At 44.3% G+C, this 12,992-nt stretch overlaps 1 protein-coding gene across 2 annotated transcripts in view; it reads right to left on the reverse strand.

Moving 5' to 3' along the window:
- Positions 1-12,992, reverse strand: part of LRCH4 (leucine rich repeats and calponin homology domain containing 4) — a 1,419,989-nt gene that overhangs the window by 768,789 nt on the left and 638,208 nt on the right. The gene's annotated exons all lie outside the window — the stretch shown is intronic.

Raw genomic sequence — 12,992 nt, forward strand, 5'->3', positions numbered from 1 at the left:
ACACAATTGTACTATGTTCTGCGTATTTCACTGTTGCAGTCATTACATTTGGGCAGATTCCCAAAGCTATGGTTGGGAGGAGGAATTCAGATAGCATTAGGGCGAGCTATAAGGCCCTGCAAGACTGCAGTGGCAAAGCCAGCTCTGGATTTAGAGAAAATTGGCAAATGATGATGCTTGGTGAAAGTATGTACAGAACTCCAGGTAGCAGCTTCTAGGATGTCCCTGGTAGGGACACCTCTGAGAAAGGCTGTAGAGGTAGATGCAGCCCTGGTGGAGTGAGGTCTGATCCCCTGGGGATAGGTTTTCCATGGTGCTTATAGCAGAAATGAATGCAATGGCTTATTCATTTAGAAATGGTTTGCTTTGAAATAGCCTTCCCCTCTACCCCTGCAGCAAATGCCACCAGCAGTTGTTCAGATTTCCTTTGAGGTTTAGTCCTGTCCAGGTAGAATCTAAGTTGTCTGTGCACATCTAATGAATGCAGTATCCATTCCCCTTTATTCTGTGGATTGGAAAAGAAGGTTGGCAAATGAATGGACTGATTAAGAGCCACACTGGATACCACCTTGGGCATGAAGGATGGATTGGTTCTGAGGGACACCTTGTCTTCATGAAAGATGATGAAAGGCTCCACTGCCATAAGGCCCTGTAATTCAGATACCCTTCTAGCTGAAGTGATTGCTAAAAGGAAAGCTGTTTTCCAAGAAAGAAATTTTAAGTCTGCAGTAGCAGATGGCTCGAAAGGAGGTAGAGTGAGTTTCTCCAAGACAAAGTTAAGGTCCCAGGCTGGGGTTGGAGCTCTCCTAGGTGGTCTCAAATTTTTGGCCCCTCTGAGGAACTGCTTGAGCAGTCGATAAGAGAAGAGGGGAGGTTCTGTGTTATAATGAGCTGAAATGGCCGAGGCGTGGATTTTAATGGAGGAAAAAGACAGGCCCTTGTGAAGCATCTCGGTTAAGTACTGTAAAATCTGAGGTAAATTGGGCGCTGCTGTGCTCATCCCTTGAAATTGGTTCCAGGCACAGAATCTTTTCCATTTTTCAGCATAAGATTTTCTAGTACTAGGCCTCCTTGCCTCTAAAATGATATCCATCACAGGTTTACTGAGGGATGATAAAGGAGAAATTAAGTAATTAGCCAGGCTGCAAGGTTCAAGCAGGATGCAGAATCTGGTTCTCCTGCTGAGACAGCAGGGAAGGAGTCTGAGGCAGGTGCCATGGAGATAACCGTGACACACTGCGCAGGAGGGGGCAGTGTTGGTGCGGCCAGTCCAGAGCAATCAAAATCATCCTTGGTTTGTCCTGTTTTATTTTTAGTAGTACTTTGGAGAGCAGAGGCAGAGGGGGGGAAGGCATAGACTGATAGGTGTTTCCAGCTGAAGGACAGAGCATCCACTTTCCAGGCTTGTCTGTGGGGAGTCCTTGTGCAAAATTTGTCCAACTGGTAGTTCTGGGGAGAGCCAAAGAGGTCTATATCTGGGCTCCCCCCATTTGCTTGTCAACATGTTGAAAAACCTTGGTTCCAGTTTCCACTCGTGTGGGTCCATGAGCTTTCTGCTTAGTCTGTCTGCCAGTGTATTTAATTTTCCTAGCAGGAATTGAGCTTGTAGGTGCACTTGGTAGTGCAAGGCTGTGTTCCACAATGCCATGGCTAGTCTGCAGAGGGGGTAAGAATGTGTACCCCCCCCCTGCTTGTTTACGTACAACATAACAGTGGTGTTGTCCGTCTTTACCATTAGTTGTCCTGGAAGAATGTGGTCCTTGAAGGCTGTCAGAGCATTCTGTACAGCTAACATTTCTTTTTGACTGATATGCAGGTGCATTTGATTTGGGTTCCATTTGCCCTGAATGCACTTCCCTGCTAGGTGAGCCCCCCATGCATAGTTTGATGCGTCTGTTGTTAGGGTTTGGGCGGCAGGGTGTGGTGTGAAAGGTAGTCCCTTGTTTTGGTGGCAGGCCTCTGCCCACCAAAGGAACTCTAGGCGTAGGCAAGGTATGATAGGAATCATTGTTTCTAGGTCTTGAGAATGTTGACACCATAGGCTTTTTAGATACCACTGTAGTTTCCTCATATGCAGTCTTGCATTTGGAATTAGAAGAATGCAGGAGGCCATGAACCCCAAGGCTTGCAGTATTTGTCTTGCAGATAGCAGGGTTTTTGTGGCCACTTGTTTGAAGTAGGTTGTCAAATGAATTTGTCTCGCTGGTGTGAGGTAAGCCATCTGGGAAGTTGAATTCAAGCTTGCTCCCACGAATATAATTTGTTGACAGGGTACCAGGTGTGATTTCTTCTTGTTTATGGAGTACCCCAGACAAGTTGGAACCCTTTGTGCAAATGCCAGATGATTCAAAAGTATGTCCTGGCTTTCTGCCTGAATTAGACAATCGTCCAGGTATGGGTATATTTGAATATTTCTTTGTCTGCAAAATGCAATAACTTTAGCTAAGCACTTTGTGAATACCCGGGGCGCAGTAGATAAGCCAAAGGGCAGTGCAGAGAACTGATAGTGCGTGTAGCCTGCTGTGAAGCGTAGGTATCTTCTGCAAGATTCCTTGATTGGGATGTGCAGGTAAGCTTCTTTTAAATCTATTGTTGCCAATCAGGCATCTTTGCCTAGCATAGGAAGTAAATGGTGAAGAATCAGCATCTTGAATTTTGGAATCTCCAAAAAGGTGTTTAGAGTAGACAGGTCAAGGATAGGACGCCATGAATTGTCTTCTCTGGGTACCAGGAAAAGTCTCGAGTAAAAACCTTGTCCCTTTTCCTTTTCTGGTACCAGTTGAATAGCCCCCATGTTTAAGAGAGAAAGCACTTGTTTTTGGCCCTCTGCCCACTGATTTGGGGGTAGGTCCGGCCACCCGCTTGGTGTTGGCAACGTGTGGAAGTGAAATCTGTATCCCTGGGACACTATATTTAAAACCCATTTGTCCTGGGTAATGAGTTCCCAATTCTTTGCGTGAAGAGCAATCTTTCCCCCCCAAAGGGGGCAGTCAGTTGATAAGTGCTTGGAAATTTTAAAAGGAAATCATTGAGACAGTTTACCATAGGGGGGGGTCTTATTCCCAGATTTGGAAGTGGAGGCCCCACACTGCTTAGTTCTGTGTGTCCCCTGGGACTGAAACCTGGAGTTTTTGCTGTGTCTGGGTTTGGCTTGAGAAAACCTGGAAGGGGCTGGAAAGGACCAATTCTTAGAGGGCCAGTGCCTACTAAATCTAGGAGGCTGAACTTGTAAAAAATCTTTCACAGTTTGCATAGATTTAGCTTTATATTCCATCTTTTTAAGAACTTCCTCAGCCTTGTTGCCAAAGAGGCGGTCCTGATTTAAAAGAGCATCCAACAATTTAGCTTTAACATGATCAGGCAAAGATTGCTCCTTAAGCCAAGCATGCCTTCTGAGCACAGACCCTGTAACAGCAGCCCTGCAAGAGGCCTCTAATGAATCAAAACCACATTGCAAAGTAGGTTTTCCAACTTGTTCAGCAAAATGCATTAAATCCTGTAATTCTTTATTTTCCACACAGTCAGGAATCAACATCATTTTCTGTTTAAGCAGTGCAATAACATGTTGCTGATACTGTAACATACGAAACTGGCAGTTTAAAGCCCTAATGGCCAAGGTTGCAGAAGTGTAAACCTTCTTACCCCATCTATCCAGCGCCCTAGAGTCTCTATCAGAAGGGGTAGGATTTTTAGCAGTAGAAGCCTTAATGCTCTTGGGCCCCTGTGAAATAGTCTCTGGATCTGCAATAGGATTTTTAAAAAGGAACTTGTGGGACTCAGGGACCCAGTAGCATCTGTCAGGTTTTCTGGGAGCAGGAGGCAGGGTATCAGGGGCCAAACTAGATTCTGAAAATGCATCAACAATGTCTAGTACAGGAGGAATAGATAAAGGCCTATGCTGAGGTAGGAGAAGGAAATCCCTAAGCCTCTTTTTTGAATCAAAAAAATCCTGGCTTTCCCAGTGGAAATGCTCCCTTAGAGTATGTAAGCTTCCCCAAAAGAAAATCCTCAGGAGGGGAAGCAGAGGGAATGGAGTCCTCTGCATCACAATCTTCATAAGTAGATAAGGGCAAATCCAGATCATCAGAAGAATCAGAAACACAATCCTGATCAGAAGAATCAACTTCAGTCCTAGGCCTCTTAGAAAGGGGGGGGGTTGGCTAACCCTGATTAGAGTAATTAGATCTTCAGCCATTCTTATCATTTGTTTTTTTTAGAAATAGAGGCCTGAGCATGTGGCCTGGGAGTCATTTTTTTTTAGGCATGGATCAAGATTTAGGCCTAAGTAAAGAAGGAAGCGTTGGTTTAATATGCAAGTCCGTAGGCCTGAATACACAGCTGCTCCGGACCTATCCAAGGTAGAGACATTCGCGGGTTCCATAGTTGAAGCATCTCGCAGCATACCAGACTCCGAATGGGCCTCAGTAGAGGCCTGCGAATCAGAAGTAGCTGGTATCAGGGGCTGTGAAAGTGCCTCACTGAGTACCGGCAAACTGGTGACTGGCTTAGGAGAAGCGTCATCTGCAGTTTTGGACCTCGGTGGCCTGTCTCTGTCTTTATCTTTGCATTTTTTCAGAATCCCAGTAGTCAGATGGCTAACCAACAACATTTCTGGATAATTAAACCGAGAACGTAAATATTTAAAGGCGAAAATATACCAACAACGGATAGTGCGCTGATTAAATAAAGCACAAAACCGACAGCAAGGTACGTCGTGGTCAGGGCCTAGGCAAGGAATACAGTACAAATGAAAATCTTTATGAGGTATTTGCTTTCCACAAGTAATGCAATTATTCACTTTTACTGACATCGGTAAGGAGCAAGAAAATGTTTCCCCAACGGGGTACTTAGCTTTAGTTGAAGACTTCTGTTCTGAAACTTGAAAACAAAAATTTCAGGAGTCGGCCGATCGGCACTTGCGAACTGCTTCTGCTTCGGGCACCGCATGGCAAGAAAGACTGATGTAATGGCATTGGCTGCATGTTTTATACCCCTGACGACTTAACGTCATGGAAGAAGGGACAGCAACCGATGCAGGACCCAAGACTTTGTTAATCAGTCCGACTGACGGCTACCTGCAAGCAGATAACCCAAATGTAATGACTGCAACAGTGAAATACGAAGAACATCTACTAAATGCAGACCAAACTAAGAAATATGGCATACTGACTGCAACAGAATGCAGAACTTGGTCCTCTGGAATAACTACAAACACAACTGTTTATACTGCAAACTACAGTCATTCAAACCTCTTAATACAAAAATACTGAGAGCTTAGATATGTTTTCTTGAGAAATAAATGAAATCGCACCTTTTTATAGTCTGAAAGTACATAAAAACATACACTTGCGGAAACCAGAAAACCTGATCAAATACAAAAATGCTGTCAGAGTTCAGTGATGTAAAAGGGAATAGTGAACAGAACAGCTAAAGCCTGAAATGGAGCACTAATGAAGTAAAAGGAAATAATGCACAGAATGGCCAAGGCTTGAAATGGTGCACTAATAATCGTTTTTAAACTTGTCTTTGGTTCCCTTTCTTGTGGCACCTGACCATCTGCTGTCAAGTACTTCTACTTTTCTCCCAATCAGCCCTGACCACTGCTACCCTTAACCCCGGATGACAAGTCACAAGCTCACAGAACTGCCAGTAGGTGGCGGCAAAGAGACAGCTTGCCTGTAGCATCATACATGCATCCAGGAGGGCTTTTTGTCATGCACCCTGAAGAAGGCCCAACATGCCAGATGAGACCACAAAATTAACATGCAATGGTGCTGCAAGAAAGTTAGTACCTATTAGGATGAGCCCCTTTTATGCCCACCCATTCAACAAAGCAGTAGCTACCTGCTTCACAGCTCCAGTATCTTTACAGGAATTTTTGCTGGGCATGCTCCCAGCATGTGCCTACACCCTCCCTTCAGAAAGGAATGAGCACACATTTCCCTCATCAATCCTCTTTGCAATGTCAAGTAATGGTTACATAAGCGCACACACTACAGCCTACCAATTCTCCCCCAGTGACTGCCAGGCACCCATATACAAAACAAGAAACAATGGAAATTTCACAATACTTTATTAAAACAAGTGATATAAAAATATACACTTGTCTACATTACAGTTAACTCTGACAACTGGCTAGCAGTGTGCCCCAGGGCTCAATCTTCAGGCCACTCCTTTTTGGCATTTACTTCTTGGAGGTCAAAGCTACTGTTAAGGATTTACAGCTGGCCAAGTCTGCATAGAACTGCTAGACAGGGGTCCAGGGAAGTAAATAGTGTGGGAAGAAATAGCCAGGGAATTGTTTTGGCTAGGCTTGTATAGGCCCTAGGGCTGATAGCTTAGTACCAACCTATGAACCTATGGTGTCATTGTAAACTTCCCAAGGGACACCACACTCCTTCAAAAAGGCCTTTCTCAAACTAACGGCTGGTGTTAAAACCATGAACTGAAAATGAATATGCAATAGTATCCTTCTGCAAACAAGAAGTCCATTGTAACTATCACATTACCAACACACCCCATAAGACTGATCCAGTAGATAAGGACAGGGGAATCTATGTAGACAATGAACTGCCCTTTGAGCACAGTCTAACCACTACTGCAAGGAAGTGCCTTTAAATTCCACAGCTTATTACTAAGTGTATAGTTTCAAGTTCCAGAGATGTGATCATTCCACTGTATTCTGCACTCATCAGGCTGATCAAGGAGTATAATGCCCCCTTCGGTATTTCTCTCTCCAAACATGTGACACAACCTGACCACCGACAACACCTTCTTACTAAGAAAATCAAGAGTCTAAATCATTAAAACTATATAGATCATCTTAGAGAGCCTTAGGTTTCTTCCTGGTATCATACAGGCTAATAAGGAGTGATCTCTGTGTTGCATACAGAGCCTCAATAGACCCTATCCTGTGAAACCTACTGCGCATTCAAAAGTCCAATGGGGATAAAATCACCCACTCAAGCAATCTTGATCTATTTATGTTGCAAAACAGATTATGTTAGTGAGAGAGAGAGAGAGAGATATGGAATCATCTTCCTTTCCACATAGAGCAAAGTACTTTTCTTACACTATTCAAACGTAATCTAGACTAATGGATGGTTAACCTTAAATTCACTGCTTGTTTAGCAATCTTGCCACTCATGGAGAGGGGCAACATGTACATGTTTGACTCATCTCTACGTTATTCATGCCTAAAATATAAGGGCTAAAAACTTCCATGAAAATGTAGGAAAGGTTTCTAAAGATCCTAATGGATCAATATCCTGGTAAGTATCAATGAACTTATGACACAACACTCATTCACAGTGATTAGGTGGGGAAGATACCCCTGATCCATTAAGCCTCCCAGAGTCAATCAGTCACTCCCCCCAAGATACCAGCTGAACTCTGGTTGTCAGGGTCGTAGTTTCACTGGAGATTGTTGTAAAGCAAATTCCTCCTTACCACCAAAATGCAGTACCAAAAGTGATTATACTATTTAGCAGAGGTGCAAGAGGTACAACACCCTCCAAGGAGCCAGTGTCGAAGAGGATTTACTTCCCATAAGTCATTTGGTCTACTAAAACTTAAACTTTTTTATTTTCCCCAATTGCCCAAATGTCCTAAATTTACACCTGCAAAACTGTGCCTTGCATTTACTTACTGAACTTTGCTAAGAGAGCAAACTGAAGTGTTACAGGTGACAATCTAGTTACTGTATACATACGCGTGTGTGTGTGTGTGTGTGTGTGTGTGTGTGTGTGTGTGTGTATATATATATATATATATATGTATATACACACACACACACACACACACACACACACACACACACACACACACACACACACACACCTTACCATAACTATAGATGTCTTTTTCTTCTATATGTTGCAGTATTCATTACATGAGAGAGTCTGCCGCTGGCTGACTCCTACGTCCAGCCAGTATACAAAAGTCGAACACTATTGTAGGGTACATGTGACGTCGCACACAGTACTGGTCCTAAGCCAATCATAAAATGACGATGGGTAAAAAGCGGACATCAGCACATACCAATCCTCAGAACTGAATGCCGCAGGGAGAGCACCAGCCTGAAGAAAGGTGAAGAAACACACTACCAGCATACAGGCAAGCATCAGGGGAAAGACGGGGGGGGGGGGGGCTGGAGAATACTGCAACATATAGAAGAGAAGGACATCTATGGTTATGGTAAGATTTTATACAACTATTCTGTCCTTCTATTCATATGTTGCAATATTCATCATATGAGGGCGAAGACACAAGCTCATTCAGAAGAATAACTGGGCGGAGGGGCTGTACACCCTCTACAAATGCCTGCAGAATAGCCTTTGCAAAACCAGCTCTAGACCTGGAAATCCCACCAAACTTATAGTGTTTTGTGAAAGTGTCTACAGAGGACCAGGTAGCTGCTTATTTGAAAAAAGCACCAGAAGAGGACATCGCTGTGGTGGAATGTTCCCTAACTGCAGAAGCAAAAGTTTTCCCATGGGACACACAGCAAAAGGAAATGGTTTTGGAAAGCTAAGTGGAAATAGTCTGCTTAGAAACAGGCCTGCCCAGGGCTCTAGGGTGATAGGAAATAAAAAGACGATCAGATTTCCTAATAGGCTTGGTTTTGCCCAAATAAAATCTGAGTTGCCTATGCACATCCAAGATGTATTAAATCTTCTCACTAGAGGACTGAAGAGATGAGAAAAAGGTGGGAAAATGAATGGATTGATTGAGTGACAACTCATTAACTACCTTGGGCAGAAAGGAGGGGTAAGTGCGTAAGGAAACCCTGTCCTTGTGGAAAACAGTAAAACGGGATGAAGCCATCAGTGCCTGAAGTTATGATTTCCCTCTAGCCGAGGCGGTGACCACAAGAACGGCTTTCCAGGTGTAGTGATGTCGAGAAGAACTTGCTAGTTCAAAAGGAGCCACTGTAAGCTTTTGTAGAAAAAAAATTAGATCCCATGGAAGAGGAACTGGTTTCCTTGGTGGTCTAATATGTAGAATGCCTTTCAGGAAAAGTTTAACTTACAGCTTTGAGGCCAAGGGAGAAGTCATATGCAAACAAGCTGAAATTGCGGAAAAAAATAGCTTTTACTGAGTATGACAATTCACTCTAATAATTCACACAGGTAAGCCAGAACCCCTGGAACATCCACCTGCAGTGGTTGGAGGTCCTTAGACTCCAGATGGGAAACCTTTTTCCATTTGGAAATACAGGATTTCCTAGCACTGTGTTTTCTGGCTTTCTGCAGAACTTGCAGCATGTCCTCAGAGAAAAGGTTTCTGAAAGGAATCAAAATTCTATCACCCACAGGGTCAGTTGCATGGCTGACATTTGTGGGTGTATTAGAGAGCCCTTGTCCTGTGCGAGTAGGTCCACTTTGTGGGATAAGTTGTGATGATTGCCCTTGGCTAAATGCAGAAGGGGAACCAATGCTGTCTTGGCCAAAAGGGAGTCATCAACAAGATTTTTGGTTGCTCCTGTTGTATCTTCAACACGACCTTTTGGAGAAGAGGAAGGGGGAATGCATAGACAAACATCTCCTTCCAAGAAAAGGACAAGGCATTCACCTTCCATGCCAGTGGATTGGGAACTCTGGCACAAAACTTTGGAATTTGTTGGTTCACGGAGAAGGCAAAGAAATCTACATGAGAATTACCCCACTGATTAACAATGTCCAGAAACACATCCTTGTATAACATCCACTCCTGGGACTGAGTCATGGACCTGCTCAATATGTCTACCACAAGATTTTGAGTCCAAGGAATGTAAACCGCTTGGAGGGTGAATTGACTTCAGAGGCTAACTCCCAAGCTTGTAGAGCCAGTCTGCAAAGGAAATAAGGCTTGGTACCCACCTGCGTGTTGACATACCAAAGGATTGTGGAATCTGTGAACCACTTCAGGGTGCCTGGAAGAAGAAAAGGTTTGAAGATTTGTAGAGTGAAAACAAGGGCTCTCATCTCTTTTATGTGTTCCCTCTTTTAGGAGGGGGACCATACATCTTTTACCTTCCAAGAAGCCAGGTTTGCTCCCCATCCCAAGTCTGAAGCATCTGTGTGTAGCGCCTGAGTGAGAAGTGGTGGCTGTAAGGGTAAGCCTGGGTTCAAGGTAACCTGCTGAATCCATCAGTTCAATTCTTTCTTCAAGCAGGGGAATAGGGGCACCATAAACTTCAGTGCAAGAGAGTGTTGCAACCAAACTGACCAGAGGTACCACTAGACTTTCCTCGTGTACATTTTGGCTAGTGGTAGCATAGGATTAGGGGATGCCACGAAGCCCAAGAGGCACAGAAACTCCCTAACAATCATGGATGGAAGGGGCAAGAGGGTCTGGAAGTAGGTAGTAAGCGACAGAACTTTTTTTTTTGGGGGGGGGGTAAGGAAGCCAATATCCTGTCTGTTTGGATTCTGCACCCTAGAAAGACATGGTTTTGGGAAGGAACCAGAGTAGATTTTTGGTAGCGGATAGTGAATCCTAGACCCATCAGAAAAGACACTGTGAAGAGCAGATTATCTTGAAGGGTGTCTGGAGAATGAGCCTGGAAAAGAAGATCTTCAGGATACAGGAAAATCTGAGTACCCCTTTACAGGAAAATCTGAATACCCCTTAGTCTGCAAAAGGCTATGACAGGAGCCAAGTATTTTGTAAAAACCCTTGGGGCCGTAGACAATCCAAAAGGCTAGGCAGAGAATTGAAAATGTGAATGAGCAAAGTGAAGATACTTCCTGAACAGAGGGTGAATGGTAGTATGGAGGTAAGCATCCTTGATGTCCAGAAATACCATATATGGCCATGGGAGGATGAGGGGAAGAGTGTGCAAGAATAATATGCAAAAGGTGGGAACCTTCAGAAAAGTATTTAGGTGGGATAAGTCTAAGATGGGCCTCTAGGGACCATCCTTCCTGTGGACCAGGAGCATCCTGGAGTAGAAACCTTTTCCTATTTGGGAAAGCAGCACCTCCTGAATGGTGCCCTTCAGAGAGAAGACTGAAAAATGACTTTGGGAAAGTAATCCAGCTGTTCTTTTGGGGGTTGAGGTATACCCCTGAAGGAAGGTAGAGTTTTACACACCATGAAGTATCCCTGGAAAGATAATGGAGAGGACCAAGAATCCTGGGTGATCTGTTTCCAAGGTGGATTTTGAAAGGGAAAGGAATAAGGAAAGAGAAGTCTAGCTACCAGGGGTTAGGTAGTCACAAACAACCTGGCTTAACTGGAAAGGGCTGCTTCTGTGCAGCAGGAGAAGATGTAGAGGACCTGCCCAAAAACTGCTTCCTGGAATCTCTTTTTCCTTTGGAAGACAGATCTGGAAGTTTTCCTAACAAAGGGTGTTTTAGAGGGGTAAGCTCCCATGAAATCTTGGAACAGGCGACACAAATGTTTTAGGTCTTGCAGCTCTTTGCCCCTTTCTTGTAATGATGAGAAGAGTTCTGCAGCAGAAGTACGAAACAATGACTTGTCCAGAGAGGAATCCGTAATTTTTGCCTTTATATCATCTGGCAAGGGCAGTAGTCTGACCCAGCAAAACCTCCTGAGTCCCCAACCCAGAAGCAGCAGCTCTGGCCGATCCCTCCACTGCATCACAGCTACACTTATTAGAATGGAGTGCAACTTGAGCAGAACAGCTCAGTATGGAGGATAATTGAGCTTTTGTAGGAGAATCTGGTAGCTCTGAAATTAACTTACAAGCATCAGAAAGAAGGGCTAAGAAAGTTTATGGCCCTAAATGCCAGAGTTGCAGAAGTATACATTTTCTTTACCAACCTCTCTATAACTTTACTCTCCTTGTCTGATGGGAGAAGGGAAGTGGAGCACAACATCTTGGGGGTCTTATCAGCAGACACAGAAATTGTAGCAGGTTCTGCGGAGGGACATTTAAGCAGGAATTTGGAATCTTCTGGCACCTTATAAAACCTGTCTGGCCTTTTCGGGGCAGGGGGTTGTGAGTCAGGGAACTTAAAGGCTGCTGAGAAAGCATCTAAAAATGCGAGCAGTAGAGGGGGTATGGCAGATGGGGAAAGGAAATCCATCTGCAGAAGGTCATAATACCTTTTTTGAATGTCTGACACCTGTTAGCAATACCATTTGAAGAACTCCCTTCATTTTAACAATGGGTTCCCCAAAGGAAATTTCCTCTCATAGGAAGTCTGTGCCATCTGATTCTTCTTCTGAGGAAGCACATCCTAAGTGCGATGACATTTGGGCAGAATATGTCAAAGACTCATCCACAGAGGAATCATCTTCATCTGATGAAACCTCCACAGAAATCCTCTTGTGAGGAGAAGCAGGAGAAAGGGAGGGAGAAGAGAGAGAGACCTGAAGACTGTTTCAGAGCCATGAACATTAGAGAGACCCTGGGAGAAGGTTTGCCAATCTGCAGGCTGTTCTTGGGAAACAGGAAGCATGCCTGGTTTTCAGCTTTTTCATTTGTGGAACATCCAGGCGGTGGAAGGACAAGGAGCAAGATGTCGGCCTGCAATCTAAAAATATTGGTAGGGACTCCTTTGTGAACAATGATTTGAGGGATGCCATGTGGGCCTTCACGAACAATGAGCCTGGGTTTCCCCCTATGTCTGAAACGGGTGCCTGCGTATCTCCAGAGGACAAGCTAGTATGATCCTTCATAGCCTCCACACTAGTACGCAAGGAAAGTTAGTCTACTGACTCCAAAAAAATACCTGGGCCAACATCGGCCTCGGGATAGATGTCTAGAACTGGAGGAGCAGTGGGCAAGTCAGGCCTAGAAATCCTGGACTTCTTAATCAGCGGCAAACCAGAAGGGCCCAACATAGCTTCCGTATCACGTGCTAGGCACTTGTGGTTTTCTAGGGAAAGATTAAGGGAAATACATGCGAGAGATGCAACTATATAGCCAAACTGGAGGCTGAACTCTCTCAACTCAGGGCTGGCACGACCAGACAGGAGGAGATGGTAACCACACACACAACAAACCCAGTCCCACATAGACCTACCACAACTGCAAAACA

This window comes from Protopterus annectens, chromosome 7.part0 (genome assembly GCF_019279795.1).
Source record: "Protopterus annectens isolate FY-2018-M chromosome 7.part0, PAN1.0, whole genome shotgun sequence".
Taxonomy (NCBI): domain Eukaryota; kingdom Metazoa; phylum Chordata; order Ceratodontiformes; family Protopteridae; genus Protopterus; species Protopterus annectens.